Source organism: Crinia signifera, chromosome 7 (genome assembly GCF_055691185.1).
Source record: "Crinia signifera chromosome 7, ASM5569118v1, whole genome shotgun sequence".
NCBI lineage: Eukaryota > Metazoa > Chordata > Amphibia > Anura > Myobatrachidae > Crinia > Crinia signifera.
This window is the reverse complement of record NC_139223.1, coordinates 106701578-106717153: the sequence shown is the minus strand read 5'-3', so window position 1 is coordinate 106717153 and position 15576 is coordinate 106701578. Positions and strand designations below refer to the sequence as shown.

General features: G+C 39.3%; 34 non-coding genes across 34 annotated transcripts; all 34 read left to right on the top strand.

Moving 5' to 3' along the window:
* The first annotated feature begins 123 nt into the window (after positions 1 to 123).
* LOC146023040 (5S ribosomal RNA) lies at positions 124 to 242 on the top strand. The gene has a single exon (XR_014452471.1). It is a non-coding gene; the product is annotated as a 5S ribosomal RNA (ribosomal RNA).
* Positions 243 to 586: 344 nt separating this feature from the next.
* Positions 587 to 705, top strand: LOC146023267 (5S ribosomal RNA). The gene has a single exon (XR_014452690.1). It is a non-coding gene; the product is annotated as a 5S ribosomal RNA (ribosomal RNA).
* Positions 706 to 1051: 346 nt separating this feature from the next.
* On the top strand, positions 1052 to 1170 carry LOC146024008 (5S ribosomal RNA). Its single transcript, XR_014453406.1, has one exon. It is a non-coding gene; the product is annotated as a 5S ribosomal RNA (ribosomal RNA).
* A 345-nt stretch (positions 1171 to 1515) lies between these two features.
* Positions 1516 to 1634, top strand: LOC146021974 (5S ribosomal RNA). Its single transcript, XR_014451441.1, has one exon. It is a non-coding gene; the product is annotated as a 5S ribosomal RNA (ribosomal RNA).
* Positions 1635 to 1980: 346 nt separating this feature from the next.
* LOC146021973 (5S ribosomal RNA) lies at positions 1981 to 2099 on the top strand. Its single transcript, XR_014451440.1, has one exon. It is a non-coding gene; the product is annotated as a 5S ribosomal RNA (ribosomal RNA).
* Positions 2100 to 2443: 344 nt separating this feature from the next.
* On the top strand, positions 2444 to 2562 carry LOC146022785 (5S ribosomal RNA). Its single transcript, XR_014452226.1, has one exon. It is a non-coding gene; the product is annotated as a 5S ribosomal RNA (ribosomal RNA).
* Positions 2563 to 2907: 345 nt separating this feature from the next.
* LOC146022616 (5S ribosomal RNA) lies at positions 2908 to 3026 on the top strand. The gene has a single exon (XR_014452063.1). It is a non-coding gene; the product is annotated as a 5S ribosomal RNA (ribosomal RNA).
* Positions 3027 to 3372: 346 nt separating this feature from the next.
* LOC146021972 (5S ribosomal RNA) lies at positions 3373 to 3491 on the top strand. Its single transcript, XR_014451439.1, has one exon. It is a non-coding gene; the product is annotated as a 5S ribosomal RNA (ribosomal RNA).
* A 345-nt stretch (positions 3492 to 3836) lies between these two features.
* On the top strand, positions 3837 to 3955 carry LOC146021970 (5S ribosomal RNA). The gene has a single exon (XR_014451437.1). It is a non-coding gene; the product is annotated as a 5S ribosomal RNA (ribosomal RNA).
* A 345-nt stretch (positions 3956 to 4300) lies between these two features.
* Positions 4301 to 4419, top strand: LOC146021969 (5S ribosomal RNA). The gene has a single exon (XR_014451436.1). It is a non-coding gene; the product is annotated as a 5S ribosomal RNA (ribosomal RNA).
* Positions 4420 to 4763: 344 nt separating this feature from the next.
* LOC146023352 (5S ribosomal RNA) lies at positions 4764 to 4882 on the top strand. Its single transcript, XR_014452773.1, has one exon. It is a non-coding gene; the product is annotated as a 5S ribosomal RNA (ribosomal RNA).
* Positions 4883 to 5228: 346 nt separating this feature from the next.
* LOC146021597 (5S ribosomal RNA) lies at positions 5229 to 5347 on the top strand. The gene has a single exon (XR_014451076.1). It is a non-coding gene; the product is annotated as a 5S ribosomal RNA (ribosomal RNA).
* Positions 5348 to 5691: 344 nt separating this feature from the next.
* Positions 5692 to 5810, top strand: LOC146024085 (5S ribosomal RNA). Its single transcript, XR_014453479.1, has one exon. It is a non-coding gene; the product is annotated as a 5S ribosomal RNA (ribosomal RNA).
* A 346-nt stretch (positions 5811 to 6156) lies between these two features.
* On the top strand, positions 6157 to 6275 carry LOC146021596 (5S ribosomal RNA). The gene has a single exon (XR_014451075.1). It is a non-coding gene; the product is annotated as a 5S ribosomal RNA (ribosomal RNA).
* A 345-nt stretch (positions 6276 to 6620) lies between these two features.
* Positions 6621 to 6739, top strand: LOC146023034 (5S ribosomal RNA). The gene has a single exon (XR_014452465.1). It is a non-coding gene; the product is annotated as a 5S ribosomal RNA (ribosomal RNA).
* A 344-nt stretch (positions 6740 to 7083) lies between these two features.
* On the top strand, positions 7084 to 7202 carry LOC146023875 (5S ribosomal RNA). Its single transcript, XR_014453276.1, has one exon. It is a non-coding gene; the product is annotated as a 5S ribosomal RNA (ribosomal RNA).
* A 344-nt stretch (positions 7203 to 7546) lies between these two features.
* LOC146021436 (5S ribosomal RNA) lies at positions 7547 to 7665 on the top strand. The gene has a single exon (XR_014450923.1). It is a non-coding gene; the product is annotated as a 5S ribosomal RNA (ribosomal RNA).
* Positions 7666 to 8011: 346 nt separating this feature from the next.
* LOC146021519 (5S ribosomal RNA) lies at positions 8012 to 8130 on the top strand. The gene has a single exon (XR_014451001.1). It is a non-coding gene; the product is annotated as a 5S ribosomal RNA (ribosomal RNA).
* A 345-nt stretch (positions 8131 to 8475) lies between these two features.
* Positions 8476 to 8594, top strand: LOC146023345 (5S ribosomal RNA). The gene has a single exon (XR_014452767.1). It is a non-coding gene; the product is annotated as a 5S ribosomal RNA (ribosomal RNA).
* A 344-nt stretch (positions 8595 to 8938) lies between these two features.
* On the top strand, positions 8939 to 9057 carry LOC146022569 (5S ribosomal RNA). Its single transcript, XR_014452019.1, has one exon. It is a non-coding gene; the product is annotated as a 5S ribosomal RNA (ribosomal RNA).
* Positions 9058 to 9402: 345 nt separating this feature from the next.
* On the top strand, positions 9403 to 9521 carry LOC146023439 (5S ribosomal RNA). Its single transcript, XR_014452857.1, has one exon. It is a non-coding gene; the product is annotated as a 5S ribosomal RNA (ribosomal RNA).
* A 346-nt stretch (positions 9522 to 9867) lies between these two features.
* LOC146023334 (5S ribosomal RNA) lies at positions 9868 to 9986 on the top strand. The gene has a single exon (XR_014452756.1). It is a non-coding gene; the product is annotated as a 5S ribosomal RNA (ribosomal RNA).
* Positions 9987 to 10330: 344 nt separating this feature from the next.
* Positions 10331 to 10449, top strand: LOC146022262 (5S ribosomal RNA). The gene has a single exon (XR_014451727.1). It is a non-coding gene; the product is annotated as a 5S ribosomal RNA (ribosomal RNA).
* Positions 10450 to 10795: 346 nt separating this feature from the next.
* Positions 10796 to 10914, top strand: LOC146021968 (5S ribosomal RNA). Its single transcript, XR_014451435.1, has one exon. It is a non-coding gene; the product is annotated as a 5S ribosomal RNA (ribosomal RNA).
* A 343-nt stretch (positions 10915 to 11257) lies between these two features.
* LOC146023910 (5S ribosomal RNA) lies at positions 11258 to 11376 on the top strand. Its single transcript, XR_014453311.1, has one exon. It is a non-coding gene; the product is annotated as a 5S ribosomal RNA (ribosomal RNA).
* A 344-nt stretch (positions 11377 to 11720) lies between these two features.
* Positions 11721 to 11839, top strand: LOC146023359 (5S ribosomal RNA). The gene has a single exon (XR_014452780.1). It is a non-coding gene; the product is annotated as a 5S ribosomal RNA (ribosomal RNA).
* Positions 11840 to 12186: 347 nt separating this feature from the next.
* LOC146023855 (5S ribosomal RNA) lies at positions 12187 to 12305 on the top strand. Its single transcript, XR_014453257.1, has one exon. It is a non-coding gene; the product is annotated as a 5S ribosomal RNA (ribosomal RNA).
* A 344-nt stretch (positions 12306 to 12649) lies between these two features.
* LOC146022482 (5S ribosomal RNA) lies at positions 12650 to 12768 on the top strand. The gene has a single exon (XR_014451937.1). It is a non-coding gene; the product is annotated as a 5S ribosomal RNA (ribosomal RNA).
* A 344-nt stretch (positions 12769 to 13112) lies between these two features.
* Positions 13113 to 13231, top strand: LOC146023240 (5S ribosomal RNA). The gene has a single exon (XR_014452663.1). It is a non-coding gene; the product is annotated as a 5S ribosomal RNA (ribosomal RNA).
* Positions 13232 to 13577: 346 nt separating this feature from the next.
* On the top strand, positions 13578 to 13696 carry LOC146021518 (5S ribosomal RNA). The gene has a single exon (XR_014451000.1). It is a non-coding gene; the product is annotated as a 5S ribosomal RNA (ribosomal RNA).
* A 345-nt stretch (positions 13697 to 14041) lies between these two features.
* Positions 14042 to 14160, top strand: LOC146023435 (5S ribosomal RNA). Its single transcript, XR_014452853.1, has one exon. It is a non-coding gene; the product is annotated as a 5S ribosomal RNA (ribosomal RNA).
* A 345-nt stretch (positions 14161 to 14505) lies between these two features.
* LOC146022481 (5S ribosomal RNA) lies at positions 14506 to 14624 on the top strand. The gene has a single exon (XR_014451936.1). It is a non-coding gene; the product is annotated as a 5S ribosomal RNA (ribosomal RNA).
* Positions 14625 to 14968: 344 nt separating this feature from the next.
* On the top strand, positions 14969 to 15087 carry LOC146022261 (5S ribosomal RNA). The gene has a single exon (XR_014451726.1). It is a non-coding gene; the product is annotated as a 5S ribosomal RNA (ribosomal RNA).
* Positions 15088 to 15433: 346 nt separating this feature from the next.
* On the top strand, positions 15434 to 15552 carry LOC146021517 (5S ribosomal RNA). Its single transcript, XR_014450999.1, has one exon. It is a non-coding gene; the product is annotated as a 5S ribosomal RNA (ribosomal RNA).
* Positions 15553 to 15576: the final 24 nt, after the last annotated feature.

Below are 15576 nucleotides of genomic sequence, written 5' to 3'. Positions count from 1 at the left end.
TCCTGTAGGTCTTTTTACATTGCCAACACATGATTTTTTTCAGTAAGCAAAAACAGTTAGGAAGCTTTTTTATTAGCTTACCTGGTGATAGAAGAGAAGAGGTCAAAAAAGAGCATTTACCTCATCTACAGCCATACCACATTGGATGGGCCCAATCTCGTCTGATCTTGGAAGCTAAGCAGTGTCGGGCCTGGTTAGTACTTGGGTGGGAGACCACATGGGAACACCTGGTGCTGTAGGTTTTTTCACATTACTGGCAAATTGTTTTTATTCTCTAGCTATTTAAATTGGAAACTTTTTCTTTTTATTGCCAGTACAGACATTTGGAAGAGGTCAAACAGACACAATAGCCATCACCTAAAGACTTACCACACTGTTTAGGCCCAATTCCAACTGCTTTTGGCAGCTAAACAGTGTTGAGCCTCTTTAGTAGTTTAATTTAAGATCCCCTGCTAATATCATGTCCTGTAGGTCTTTTTACATTACCAACACATGATTTTTTTCAGTAAGCAAAAACAGTTAGGAAGCTTTTTTATTAGCTTACCTGGTGATAGAAGAGAAGAGGGCAAAAAAGAGCATGTATCTCACCTACAGCCATACCACATTGGATAGGCCCAATCTCGTCTGATCTTGGAAGCCAAGCAGTGTTGGGCCTGGTTAGTACTTGGGTGGGAGACCACATGGGAACACCTGGTGCTGTAGGTTTTTTCACATTACTGGCAAATTGTTTTTATTCTCTAGCTATTTAAATTGGAAACTTTTTCTTTTTATTGCCAGTACAGACATTTGGAAGAGGTCAAACAGACACAATAGCCATCACCTAAAGACTTACCACACTGTTTAGGCCCAATTCCAACTGCTTTTGGCAGCTAAACAGTGTATGAGCCTCTTTAGTAGTTTCATTTAAGATCCCCTGCTAATATCATGTCCTGTAGGTCTTTTTACATTACCAAAACATGATTTTTTTCATTAAGCCAAAACAGTTAGGAAACTTTTTTATGAGCTTACCTGGTGATAGAAGTAGAAGAGGGCAAAAAAGTGCATGTATCTCACCTACAGCCATACCACATTGGATAGGCCCAATCTCCTCTGATCTTGAAAGCTAAGCAGTGTTGGGCCTGGTTAGTACTTGGGTGGGAGACCACATGGGAACACCAGGTGCTGTAGGTTTTTTCACATTACTGGCAAATTGTTTTTATTCTCTATCTATTTAAATTGGAAACTTTTTCTTTTTATTGCCAGCACAGACATTTAGAAGAGGTCAAACATACACAATAGCCATCACCTAAAGACTTACCACACTGTTTAGGCCCAATTCCAACTGCTTTTGGCAGCTAAACAGTGTTGAGCCTCTTTAGTAGTTTAATTTAAGATCCCCTGCTAATATCATGTCCTGTAGGTCTTTTTACATTGCCAACACATAATTTTTTTCAGTAAGCAAAAACAGTTACGAAACTTTTTTATTAGCTTACCTGGTGATAGAAGTAGAAGAGGGCAAAAAAGTGCCTGTATCTCACCTACAGCCATACCACATTGGATAGGCCCAATCTCGTCTGATCTTGGAAGCTAAGCAGTGTTGGGCCTGGTTAGTACTTGGGTGGGAGACCACATGGGAACACCAGGTGCTGTAGGTTTTTTCACATTACTGGCAAATTGTTTTTATTCTCTAGCTATTTAAATTGGAAACTTTTTCTTTTTATTGCCTGTAGAGACATTTGTAAGAGGTCAAACAGACACAATAGCCATCACCTAAAGACTTACCACACTGTTTAGGCCCAATTCCAACTGCTTTTGGCAGCTAAACAGTGTATGAGCCTCTTTAGTAGTTTCATTTAAGATCCCCTGCTAATATCATGTCCTGTAGGTCTTTTTACATTACCAAAACATGATTTTTTTCATTAAGCCAAAACAGTTAGGAAACTTTTTTATTAGCTTACCTGGTGATAGAAGTAGAAGAGGGCAAAAAAGTGCATGTATCTCACCTACAGCCATACCACATTGGATAGGCCCAATCTCGTCTGATCTTGGAAGCTAAGCAGTGTTGGGCCTGGTTAGTACTTGGGTGGGAGACCACATGGGAACACCAGGTGCTGTAGGTTTTTTCACATTACTGGCAAATTGTTTTTATTCTCTAGCTATTTAAATTGGAAACTTTTTCTTTTTATTGCCTGTAGAGACATTTGTAAGAGGTCAAACAGACACAATAGCCATCACCTAAAGACTTACCACACTGTTTAGGCCCAATTCCAACTGCTTTTGGCAGCTAAACAGTGTTAAGCCTCTTTAGTAGTTTAATTTAAGATCCCCTGCTAATATCATGTCCTGTAGGTCTTTTTACATTACCAACACATGATTTTTTTCAGTAAGCAAAAACAGTTAGGAAGCTTTTTTATTAGCTTACCTGGTGATAGAAGAGAAGAGGTCAAAAACGAGCATGTATCTCACCTACAGCCATACCACATTGGATAGGCCCAATCTCGTCTGATCTTGGAAGCTAAGCAGTGTTGGGCCTGGTTAGTACTTGGCTGGGAGACCACATGGGAACACCAGGTGCTGTAGGTTTTTTCACATTACTGGCAAATTGTTTTTATTCTCTAGCTATTTAATTTGGAAACTTTTTCTTTTTATTGCCAGCACAGACATTTAGAAGAGGTCAAACATACACAATAGCCATCACCTAAAGACTTACCACACTGTTTAGGCCCAATTCCAACTGCTTTTGGCAGCTAAACAGTGTTGAGCCTCTTTAGTAGTTTAATTTAAGATCCCCTGCTAATATCATGTCCTGTAGGTCTTTTTACATTGCCAACACATAATTTTTTTCAGTAAGCAAAAACAGTTACGAAACTTTTTTATTAGCTTACCTGGTGATAGAAGTAGAAGAGGGCAAAAAAGTGCCTGTATCTCACCTACAGCCATACCACATTGGATAGGCCCAATCTCGTCTGATCTTGGAAGCTAAGCAGTGTTGGGCCTGGTTAGTACTTTGGTGGGAGACCACATGGGAACACCAGGTGCTGTAGGTTTTTTCACATTACTGGCAAATTGTTTTTATTCTCTAGCTATTTAAATTGGAAACTTTTTCTTTTTATTGCCTGTAGAGACATTTGTAAGAGGTCAAACAGACACAATAGCCATCACCTAAAGACTTACCACACTGTTTAGGCCCAATTCCAACTGCTTTTGGCAGCTAAACAGTGTATGAGCCTCTTTAGTAGTTTCATTTAAGATCCCCTGCTAATATCATGTCCTGTAGGTCTTTTTACATTACCAAAACATGATTTTTTTCATTAAGCCAAAACAGTTAGGAAACTTTTTTATTAGCTTACCTGGTGATAGAAGTAGAAGAGGGCAAAAAAGTGCATGTATCTCACCTACAGCCATACCACATTGGATAGGCCCAATCTCGTCTGATCTTGGAAGCTAAGCAGTGTTGGGCCTGGTTAGTACTTGGGTGGGAGACCACATGGGAACACCAGGTGCTGTAGGTTTTTTCACATTACTGGCAAATTGTTTTTATTCTCTAGCTATTTAAATTGGAAACTTTTTCTTTTTATTGCCTGTAGAGACATTTGTAAGAGGTCAAACAGACACAATAGCCATCACCTAAAGACTTACCACACTGTTTAGGCCCAATTCCAACTGCTTTTGGCAGCTAAACAGTGTTAAGCCTCTTTAGTAGTTTAATTTAAGATCCCCTGCTAATATCATGTCCTGTAGGTCTTTTTACATTACCAACACATGATTTTTTTCAGTAAGCAAAAACAGTTAGGAAGCTTTTTTATTAGCTTACCTGGTGATAGAAGTAGAAGAGGGCAAAAAAGTGCATGTATCTCACCTACAGCCATACCACATTGGATAGGCCCAATCTCGTCTGATCTTGGAAGCTAAGCAGTGTTGGGCCTGGTTAGTACTTGGGTGGGAGACCACATGGGAACACCAGGTGCTGTAGGTTTTTTCACATTACTGGCAAATTGTTTTTATTCTCTAGCTATTTAAATTGGAAACTTTTTCTTTTTATTGCCTGTAGAGACATTTGTAAGAGGTCAAACAGACACAATAGCCATCACCTAAAGACTTACCACACTGTTTAGGCCCAATTCCAACTGCTTTTGGCAGCTAAACAGTGTTAAGCCTCTTTAGTAGTTTAATTTAAGATCCCCTGCTAATATCATGTCCTGTAGGTCTTTTTACATTACCAACACATGATTTTTTTCAGTAAGCAAAAACAGTTAGGAAGCTTTTTTATTAGCTTACCTGGTGATAGAAGTAGAAGAGGGCAAAAAAGTGCATGTATCTCACCTACAGCCATACCACATTGGATAGGCCCAATCTCGTCTGATCTTGGAAGCTAAGCAGTGTTGGGCCTGGTTAGTACTTGGGTGGGAGACCACATGGGAACACCAGGTGCTGTAGGTTTTTTCACATTACTGGCAAATTGTTTTTATTCTCTAGCTATTTAAATTGGAAACTTTTTCTTTTTATTGCCTGTAGAGACATTTGTAAGAGGTCAAACAGACACAATAGCCATCACCTAAAGACTTACCACACTGTTTAGGCCCAATTCCAACTGCTTTTGGCAGCTAAACAGTGTTAAGCCTCTTTAGTAGTTTAATTTAAGATCCCCTGCTAATATCATGTCCTGTAGGTCTTTTTACATTACCAACACATGATTTTTTTCAGTAAGCAAAAACAGTTAGGAAGCTTTTTTATTAGCTTACCTGGTGATAGAAGAGAAGAGGTCAAAAAAGAGCATTTATCTCATCTACAGCCATACCACATTGGATAGGCCCAATCTCGTCTGATCTTGGAAGCTAAGCAGTGTCGGGCCTGGTTAGTACTTGGGTGGGAGACCACATGGGAACACCTGGTGCTGTAGGTTTTTTCACATTACTGGCAAATTGATTTTATTCTCTAGCTATTTAAATTGGAAACTTTTTCTTTTTATTGCCAGTACAGACATTTGGAAGAGGTCAAACAGACACAATAGCCATCACCTAAAGACTTACCACACTGTTTAGGCCCAATTCCAACTGCTTTTGGCAGCTAAACAGTGTATGAGCCTCTTTAGTAGTTTCATTTAAGATCCCCTGCTAATATCATGTCCTGTAGGTCTTTTTACATTACCAAAACATGATTTTTTTCATTAAGCCAAAACAGTTAGGAAACTTTTTTATTAGCTTACCTGGTGATAGAAGTAGAAGAGGGCAAAAAAGTGCATGTATCTCACCTACAGCCATACCACATTGGATAGGCCCAATCCCGTCTGATCTTGGAAGCTAAGCAGTGTTGGGCCTGGTTAGTACTTGGCTGGGAGACCACATGGGAACACCAGGTGCTGTAGGTTTTTTCACATTACTGGCAAATTGTTTTTATTCTCTATCTATTTATATTGGAAACTTTTTCTTTTTATTGCCAGCACAGACATTTAGAAGAGGTCAAACATACACAATAGCCATCACCTAAAGACTTACCACACTGTTTAGGCCCAATTCCAACTGCTTTTGGCAGCTAAACAGTGTTGAGCCTCTTTAGTAGTTTAATTTAAGATCCCCTGCTAATATCATGTCCTGTAGGTCTATTTACATTGCCAACACATGATTTTTTTCAGTAAGCAAAAACAGTTACGAAACTTTTTTATTAGCTTACCTGGTGATAGAAGAGAAGAGGTCAAAAAAGAGCATTTATCTCATCTACAGCCATACCACATTGGATAGGCCCAAACTCGTCTGATCTTGGAAGCTAAGCAGTGTCGGGCCTGGTTAGTACTTGGGTGGGAGACCACATGGGAACACCTGGTGCTGTAGGTTTTTTCACATTACTGGCAAATTGTTTTTATTCTCTAGCTATTTAAATTGGAAACTTTTTCTTTTTATTGCCAGTACAGACATTTGGAAGAGGTCAAACAGACACAATAGCCATCACCTAAAGACTTACCACACCGTTTAGGCCCAATTCCAACTGCTTTTGGCAGCTAAACAGTGTATGAGCCTCTTTAGTAGTTTCATTTAAGATCCCCTGCTAATATCATGTCCTGTAGGTCTTTTTACATTACCAAAACATGATTTTTTTCATTAAGCCAAAACAGTTAGGAAACTTTTTTATTAGCTTACCTGGTGATAGAAGTAGAAGAGGGCAAAAAAGTGCATGTATCTCACCTACAGCCATACCACATTGGATAGGCCCAATCCCGTCTGATCTTGGAAGCTAAGCAGTGTTGGGCCTGGTTAGTACTTGGCTGGGAGACCACATGGGAACACCAGGTGCTGTAGGTTTTTTCACATTACTGGCAAATTGTTTTTATTCTCTATCTATTTATATTGGAAACTTTTTCTTTTTATTGCCAGCACAGACATTTAGAAGAGGTCAAACATACACAATAGCCATCACCTAAAGACTTACCACACTGTTTAGGCCCAATTCCAACTGCATTTGGCAGTTAAACAGTGTTGAGCCTCTTTAGTAGTTTAATTTAAGATCCCCTGCTAATATCATGTCCTGTAGGTCTATTTACATTGCCAACACATGATTTTTTTCAGTAAGCAAAAACAGTTACGAAACTTTTTTATTAGCTTACCTGGTGATAGAAGTAGAAGAGGGCAAAAAAGTGCCTGTATCTCACCTACAGCCATACCACATTGGATATGCCCCATCTCGTCTGATCTTGGAAGCTAAGCAGTGTTGGGCCTGGTTAGTACTTGGGTGGGAGACCACATGGGAACACCTGGTGCTGTAGGTTTTTTCACATTACTGGCAAATTGTTTTTATTCTCTAGCTATTTAAATTGGAAACTTTTTCTTTTTATTGCCTGTAGAGACATTTGTAAGAGGTCAAACAGACACAATAGCCATCACCTAAAGACTTACCACACTGTTTAGGCCCAATTCCAACTGCTTTTGGCAGCTAAACAGTGTAGAGCCTCTTTAGTAGTTTAATTTAAGATCCCCTGCTAATATCATGTCCTGTAGGTCTTTTTACATTACCAACACATGATTTTTTTCAGTAAGCAAAAACAGTTAGGAAGCTTTTTTATTAGCTTACCTGGTGATAGAAGAGAAGAGGTCAAAAAAGAGCATGTATCTCAACTACAGCCATACCACGTTGGATAGGCCCAATCTCGTCTGATCTTGGAAGCTAAGCAGTGTTGGGCCTGGTTAGTACTTGGGTGGGAGACCACATGGGAACACCTGGTGCTGTAGGTTTTTTCACATTACTGGCAAATTGTTTTTATTCTCTAGCTATTTAATGTGGAAACTTTTTCTTTTTATTGCCAGTACAGACATTTGGAAGAGGTCAAACAGACACAATAGCCATCACCTAAAGACTTACCACACTGTTTAGGCCCAATTCCAACTGCTTTTGGCAGCTAAACAGTGTTGAGCCTCTTTAGTAGTTTAATTTAAGATCCCCTGCTAATATCATGTCCTGTAGGTCTTTTTACATTACCAACACATGATTTTTTTCAGTAAGCAAAAACAGTTAGGAAGCTTTTTTATTAGCTTACCGGGTGATAGAAGAGAAGAGGTCAAAAAAGAACATGTATCTCACCTACAGCCATACCACATTGGATAGGCCCAATCTCGTCTGATCTTGGAATCTAAGCAGTGTTGGGCCTGGTTAGTACTTGGGTGGGAGACCACATGGGAACACCTGGTGCTGTAGGTTTTTTCACATTACTGGCAAATTGTTTTTATTCTCTAGCTATTTAAATTGGAAACTTTTTCTTTTTATTGCCAGTACAGACATTTGGAAGAGGTCAAACAGACACAATAGCCATCACCTAAAGACTTACCACACTGTTTAGGCCCAATTCCAACTGCTTTTGGCAGCTAAACAGTGTATGAGCCTCTTTAGTAGTTTCATTTAAGATCCCCTGCTAATATCATGTCCTGTAGGTCTTTTTACATTACCAAAACATGATTTTTTTCATTAAGCCAAAACAGTTAGGAAACTTTTTTATTAGCTTACCTGGTGATAGAAGTAGAAGAGGGCAAAAAAGTGCATGTAACTCACCTACAGCCATACCACATTGGATAGGCCCAATCTCATCTGATCTTGGAAGCTAAGCAGTGTTGGGCCTGGTTAGTACTTGGGTGGGAGACCACATGGGAACACCAGGTGCTGTAGGTTTTTTCACATTACTGGCAAATTGTTTTTATTCTTTATCTATTTAAATTGGAAACTTTTTATTTTTATTGCCAGCACAGACATTTAGAACAGGTCAAACATACACAATAGCCATCACCTAAAGACTTACCACACTGTTTAGGCCCAATTCCAACTGCTTTTGGCAGCTAAACAGTGTTGAGCCTCTTTAGTAGTTTAATTTAAGATCCCCTGCTAATATCATGTCCTGTAGGTGTTTTTACATTGCCAACACATGATTTTTTTCAGTAAGCAAAAACAGTTACGAAACTTTTTTATTAGCTTAACTGGTGATAGAAGTAGAAGAGGGCAAAAAAGTGCCTGTATCTCACCTACAGCCATACCACATTGGATATGCCCAATCTCGTCTGATCTTGGAAGCTAAGCAGTGTTGGGCCTGGTTAGTACTTGGGTGGGAGACCACATGGGAACACCAGGTGCTGTAGGTTTTTTCACATTACTGGCAAATTGTTTTTATTCTCTAGCTATTTAAATTGGAAACTTTTTCTTTTTATTGCCTGTAGAGACATTTGTAAGAGGTCAAACAGACACAATAGCCATCACCTAAAGACTTACCACACTGTTTAGGCCCAATTCCAACTGCTTTTGGCAGCTAAACAGTGTTGAGCCTCTTTAGTAGTTTAATTTAAGATCCCCTGCTAATATCATGTCCTGTAGGTCTTTTTACATTACCAACACATGATTTTTTTCAGTAAGCAAAAACAGTTAGGAAGCTTTTTTATTAGCTTACCTGGTGATAGAAGAGAAGAGGGCAAAAAAGAGCATGTATCTCACCTACAGCCATACCACATTGGATAGGCCCAATCTCGTCTGATCTTGGAAGCTAAGCAGTGTTGGGCCTGGTTAGTACTTTGGTGGGAGACCTCATGGGAACACCTGGTGCTGTAGGTTTTTTCACATTACTGGCAAATTGTTTTTATTCTCTAGCTATTTAAATTGGAAACTTTTTCTTTTTATTGCCAGTACAGACATTTAGAAGAGGTCAAACAGACACAATAGCCATCACCTAAAGACTTACCACACTGTTTAGGCCCAATTCCAACTGCTTTTGGCAGCTAAACAGTGTATGAGCCTCTTTAGTAGTTTCATTTAAGATCCCCTGCTAATATCATGTCCTGTAGGTCTTTTTACATTACCAAAACATGATTTTTTTAATTAAGCCAAAACAGTTAGGAAGCTTTTTTATTAGCTTACCTGGTGATAGAAGAGAAGAGGGCAAAAAAGAGCATGTATCTCACCTACAGCCATACCACATTGGATAGGCCCAATCTCGTCTGATCTTGGAAGCTAAGCAGTGTTGGGCCTGGTTAGTACTTGGGTGGGAGACCACATGGGAACACCTGGTGCTGTTGGTTTTTTCACATTACTGGCAAATTGTTTTTATTCTCTAGCTATTTAAATTGGAAACTTTTTCTTTTTATTGCCAGTACAGACATTTGGAAGAGGTCAAACAGACACAATAGCCATCACCTAAAGACTTACCACACTGTTTAGGCCCAATTCCAACTGCTTTTGGCAGCTAAACAGTGTATGAGCCTCTTTAGTAGTTTAATTTAAGATCCCCTGCTAATATCATGTCCTGTAGGTCTTTTTACATTGCCAACACATGATTTTTTTCAGTAAGCAAAAACAGTTACGAAACTTTTTTATTAGCTTACCTGGTGATAGAAGTAGAAGAGGGCAAAAAAGTGCCTGTTTCTCACCTACAGCCATACCACATTGGATATGCCCAATCTCGTCTGATCTTGGAAGCTAAGCAGTGTTGGGCCTGGTTAGTACTTGGGTGGGAGACCACATGGGAACACCAGGTGCTGTAGGTTTTTTCACATTACTGGCAAATTGTTTTTATTCTCTAGCTATTTAAATTGGAAACTTTTTCTTTTTATTGCCTGTAGAGACATTTGTAAGAGGTCAAACAGACACAATAGCCATCACCTAAAGACTTACCACACTGTTTAGGCCCAATTCCAACTGCATTTGGCAGCTAAACAGTGTTGAGCCTCTTTAGTAGTTTAATTTAAGATCCCCTGCTTATATCATGTCCTGTAGGTCTTTTTACATTACCAACACATGATTTTTTTCAGTAAGCAAAAACAGTTAGGAAGCTTTTTTATTAGCTTACCTGGTGATAGAAGAGAAGAGGTCAAAAAAGAGCATGTATCTCACCTACAGCCATACCACATTGGATAGGCCCAATCTCGTCTGATCTTGGAAGCTAAGCAGTGTTGGGCCTGGTTAGTACTTGGGTGGGAGACCACATGGGAACACCTGGTGCTGTAGGTTTTTTCACATTACTGGCAAATTGTTTTTATTCTCTAGCTATTTAAATTGGAAACTTTTTCTTTTTATTGCCAGTACAGACATTTGGAAGAGGTCAAACAGACACAATAGCCATCACCTAAAGACTTACCACACTGTTTAGGCCCAATTCCAACTGCTTTTGGCAGCTAAACAGTGTATGAGCCTCTTTAGTAGTTTCATTTAAGATCCCCTGCTAATATCATGTCCTGTAGGTCTTTTTACATTACCAAAACATGATTTTTTTCATTAAGCCAAAACAGTTAGGAAACTTTTTTATTAGCTTACCTGGTGATAGAAGTAGAAGAGGGCAAAAAAGTGCATGTATCTCACCTACAGCCATACCACATTGGATAGGCCCAATCTCGTCTGATCTTGGAAGCTAAGCAGTGTTGGGCCTGGTTAGTACTTGGGTGGGAGACCACATGGGAACACCAGGTGCTGTAGGTTTTTTCACATTACTGGCAAATTGTTTTTATTCTCTATCTATTTAAATTGGAAACTTTTTCTTTTTATTGCCAGCACAGACATTTAGAAGAGGTCAAACATACACAATAGCCATCACCTAAGGACTTACCACACTGTTTAGGCCCAATTCCAAATGCTTTTGGCAGCAACAGTGTTGAGCCTCTTTAGTAGTTTAATTTAAGATCCCCTGCTAATATCATGTCCTGTAGGTCTTTTTACATTGCCAACACATGATTTTTTTTAGTAAGCAAAAACAGTTACGAAACTTTTTTATTAGCTTACCTGGTGATAGAAGTAGAAGAGGGCAAAAAAGTGCCTGTATCTCACCTACAGCCTTACCACATTGGATATGCCCAATCTCGTCTGATCTTGGAAGCTAAGCAGTGTTGGGCCTGGTTAGTACTTGCGTGGGAGACCACATGGGAACACCAGGTGCTGTAGTTTTTTTCACATTACTGGCAAATTGTTTTTATTCTCTAGCTATTTAAATTGGAAACTTTTTCTTTTTATTGCCTGTAGAGACATTTGTAAGAGGTCAAACAGACACAATAGCCATCACCTAAAGACTTACCACACTGTTTAGGCCCAATTCCAACTGCTTTTGGCAGCTAAACAGTGTTGAGCCTCTTTAGTATTTTAATTTAAGATCCCCTGCTAATATCATGTCCTGTAGGTCTTTTTACATTACCAACACATGATTTTTTTCAGTAAGCAAAAACAGTTAGGAAGCTTTTTTATTAGCTTACCTGGTGATAGAAGAGAAGAGGGCAAAAAAGAGCATGTATCTCACCTACAGCCATACCACATTGGATAGGCCCAATCTCATCTGATCTTGGAAGCTAAGCAGTGTTGGGCCTGGTTAGTACTTAGGTGGGAGACCACATGGGAACAACTGGTGCTGTAGGTTTTTTCACATTACTGGCAAATTGTATTTATTCTCTAGCTATTTAAATTGGAAACTTTTTCTTTTTATTGCCAGTACAGACATTTGGAAGAGGTCAAACAGACACAATAGCCATCACCTAAAGACTTACCACACTGTTTAGGCCCAATTCCAACTGCTTTTGGCAGCTAAACAGTGTATGAGCCTCTTTAGTAGTTTCATTTAAGATCCCCTGCTAATATCATGTCCTGTAGGTCTTTTTACATTACCAAAACATGATTTTTTTCATTAAGCCAAAACAGTTAGGAAACTTTTTAATTAGCTTACCTTGTGATAGAAGTAGAAGAGGGCAAAAAAAGTGCAGGTATCTCACCTACAGCCATACCACATTGGATAGGCCCAATCTCGTCTGATCTTGGAAGCTAAGCAGTGTTGGCCCTGGTTAGTACTTGGGTGGGAGACCACATGGGAACACCAGGTGCTGTAGGTTTTTTCACATTACTGGCAAATTGTTTTTATTCTCTATCTATTTAAATTGGAAACTTTTTCTTTTTATTGCCAGCACAGACATTTAGAAGAGGTCAAACATACACAATAGCCATCACCTAAAGACTTACCACACTGTTTAGGCCCAATTCCAACTGCTTTTGGCAGCTAAACAGTGTTGAGCCTCTTTAGTAGTTTATTTAAGATCCCCTGCTAATATCATGTCCTGTAGGTCTTTTTACATTGCCAACACATGATTTTTTTCAGTAAGCAAAAACAGTTACGAAACTTTTTTATTAGCTTACCTGGTGATAGAAGTAGAAGAGGGCAAAAAAGTGCCTGTATCTCACCTACAGCCATACCACATTGGATATGTCCAATCTCGTCTGATCTTGGAAGCTAAGCAGTGTTGGGCCTGGTTAGTACTTGGGTGGGAGACCACATGGGAACACCAGGTGCTGTAGGTTTTTTCACATTACTGGCAAATTGTTTTTATTCTCTAGCTATTTAAATTGGAAACTTTTTCTTTTTATTGCCTGTAGAGACATTTGTAAGAGGTCAAACAGACACAATAGCCATCACCTAAAGACTTACCACACTGTTTAGGCCCAATTCCAACTGCTTTTGGCAGCTAAACAGTGTTGAGCCTCTTTAGTAGTTTAATTTAAGATCCCCTGCTAATATCATGTCCTGTAGGTCTTTTTATATTACCAACACATGATTTTTTTCAGTAAGCAAAAACAGTTAGGAAGCTTTTTTATTAGCTTACCGGGTGATAGAAGAGAAGAGGTCAAAAAAGAGCATGTATCTCACCTACAGCCATACCACATTGGATAGGCCCAATCTCGTCTGATCTTGGAAGCTAAGCAGTGTTGGGCTTGGTTAGTACTTGGGTGGGAGACCACATGGGAACACCTGGTGCTGTAGGTTTTTTCACATTACTGGCAAATTGTTTTTATTCTCTAGCTATTTAAATTGGAAACTTTTTCTTTTTATTGCCAGTACAGACATTTGGAAGAGGTCAAACAGACACAATAGCCATCACCTAAAGACTTACCACACTGTTTAGGCCCAATTCCAACTGCTTTTGGCAGCTAAACAGTGTATGAGCCTCTTTAGTAGTTTCATTTAAGATCCCCTGCTAATATCATGTCCTGTAGGTCTTTTTACATTACCAAAACATGATTTTTTTCATTAAGCCAAAACAGTTAGGAAACTTTTTTATTAGCTTACCTGGTGATAGAAGTAGAAGAGGGCAAAAAAGTGCATGTATCTCACCTACAGCCATACCACATTGGATAGGCCCAATCTCATCTGATCTTGGAAGCTAAGCAGTGTTGGGCCTGGTTAGTACTTGGGTGGGAGACCACATGGGAACACCAGGTGCTGTAGGTTTTTTCACATTACTGGCAAATTGTTTTTATTCTTTATCTATTTAAATTGGAAACTTTTTATTTTTATTGCCAGCACAGACATTTAGAACAGGTCAAACATACACAATAGCCATCACCTAAAGACTTACCACACTGTTTAGGCCCAATTCCAACTGCTTTTGGCAGCTAAACAGTGTTGAGCCTATTTAGTAGTTTAATTTAAGATCCCCTGCTAATATCATGTCCTGTAGGTGTTTTTACATTGCCAACACATGATTTTTTTCAGTAAGCAAAAACAGTTACGAAACTTTTTTATTAGCTTACCTGGTGATAGAAGTAGAAGAGGGCAAAAAAGTGCCTGTATCTCACCTACAGCCATACCACATTGGATTTGTCCAATCTCGTTTGATCTTGGAAGCTAAGCAGTGTTGGGCCTGGTTAGTACTTGGGTGGGAGACCACATGGGAACACCAGGTGCTGTAGGTTTTTTCACATTACTGGCAAATTGTTTTTAATCTCTAGCTATTTAAATTGGAAACTTTTTCTTTTTATTGCCTGTAGAGACATTTGTAAGAGGTCAAACAGACACAATGGCCATCACCTAAAGACTTACCACACTGTTTAGGCCCAATTCCAACTGCTTTTGGCAGCTAAACAGTGTTGAGCCTCTTTAGTAGTTTAATTTAAGATCCCCTGCTAATATCATGTCCTGTAGGTCTTTTTACATTGCCAACACATGATTTTTTTCAGTAAGCAAAAACAGTTACGAAACTTTTTTATTAGCTTACCTGGTGATAGAAGTAGAAGAGGGCAAAAAAGTGCCTGTATCTCACCTACAGCCATACCACATTGGATATGTCCAATCTCGTCTGATCTTGGAAGCTAAGCAGTGTTGGGCCTGGTTAGTACTTGGGTGGGAGACCACATGGGAACACCAGGTGCTGTAGGTTTTTTCACATTACTGGCAAATTGTTTTTATTCTCTAGCTATTTAAATTGGAAACTTTTTCTTTTTATTGCCTGTAGAGACATTTGTAAGAGGTCAAACAGACACAATAGCCATCACCTAAAGACTTACCACACTGTTTAGGCCCAATTCCAACTGCTTTTGGCAGCTAAACAGTGTTGAGCCTCTTTAGTAGTTTAATTTAAGATCCCCTGCTAATATCATGTCCTGTAGGTCTTTTTATATTACCAACACATGATTTTTTTCAGTAAGCAAAAACAGTTAGGAAGCTTTTTTATTAGCTTACCGGGTGATAGAAGAGAAGAGGTCAAAAAAGAGCATGTATCTCACCTACAGCCATACCACATTGGATAGGCCCAATCTCGTCTGATCTTGGAAGCTAAGCAGTGTTGGGCCTGGTTAGTACTTGGGTGGGAGACCACATGGGAACACCTGGTGCTGTAGGTTTTTTCACATTACTGGCAAATTGTTTTTATTCTCTAGCTATTTAAATTGGAAACTTTTTCTTTTTATTGCCAGTACAGACATTTGGAAGAGGTCAAACAGACACAATAGCCATCACCTAAAGACTTACCACACTGTTTAGGCCCAATTCCAACTGCTTTTGGCAGCTAAACAGTGTATGAGCCTCTTTAGTAGTTTCATTTAAGATCCCCTGCTAATATCATGTCCTGTAGGTCTTTTTACATTACCAAAACATGATTTTTTTCATTAAGCCAAAACAGTTAGGAAACTTTTTTATTAGCTTACCTGGTGATAGAAGTAGAAGAGGGCAAAAAAGTGCATGTATCTCACCTACAGCCATACCACATTGGATAGGCCCAATCTCATCTGATCTTGGAAGCTAAGCAGTGTTGGGCCTGGTTAGTACTTGGGTGGGAGACCACATGGGAACACCAGGTGCTGTAGGTTTTTTCACATTACTGGCAAATTGTT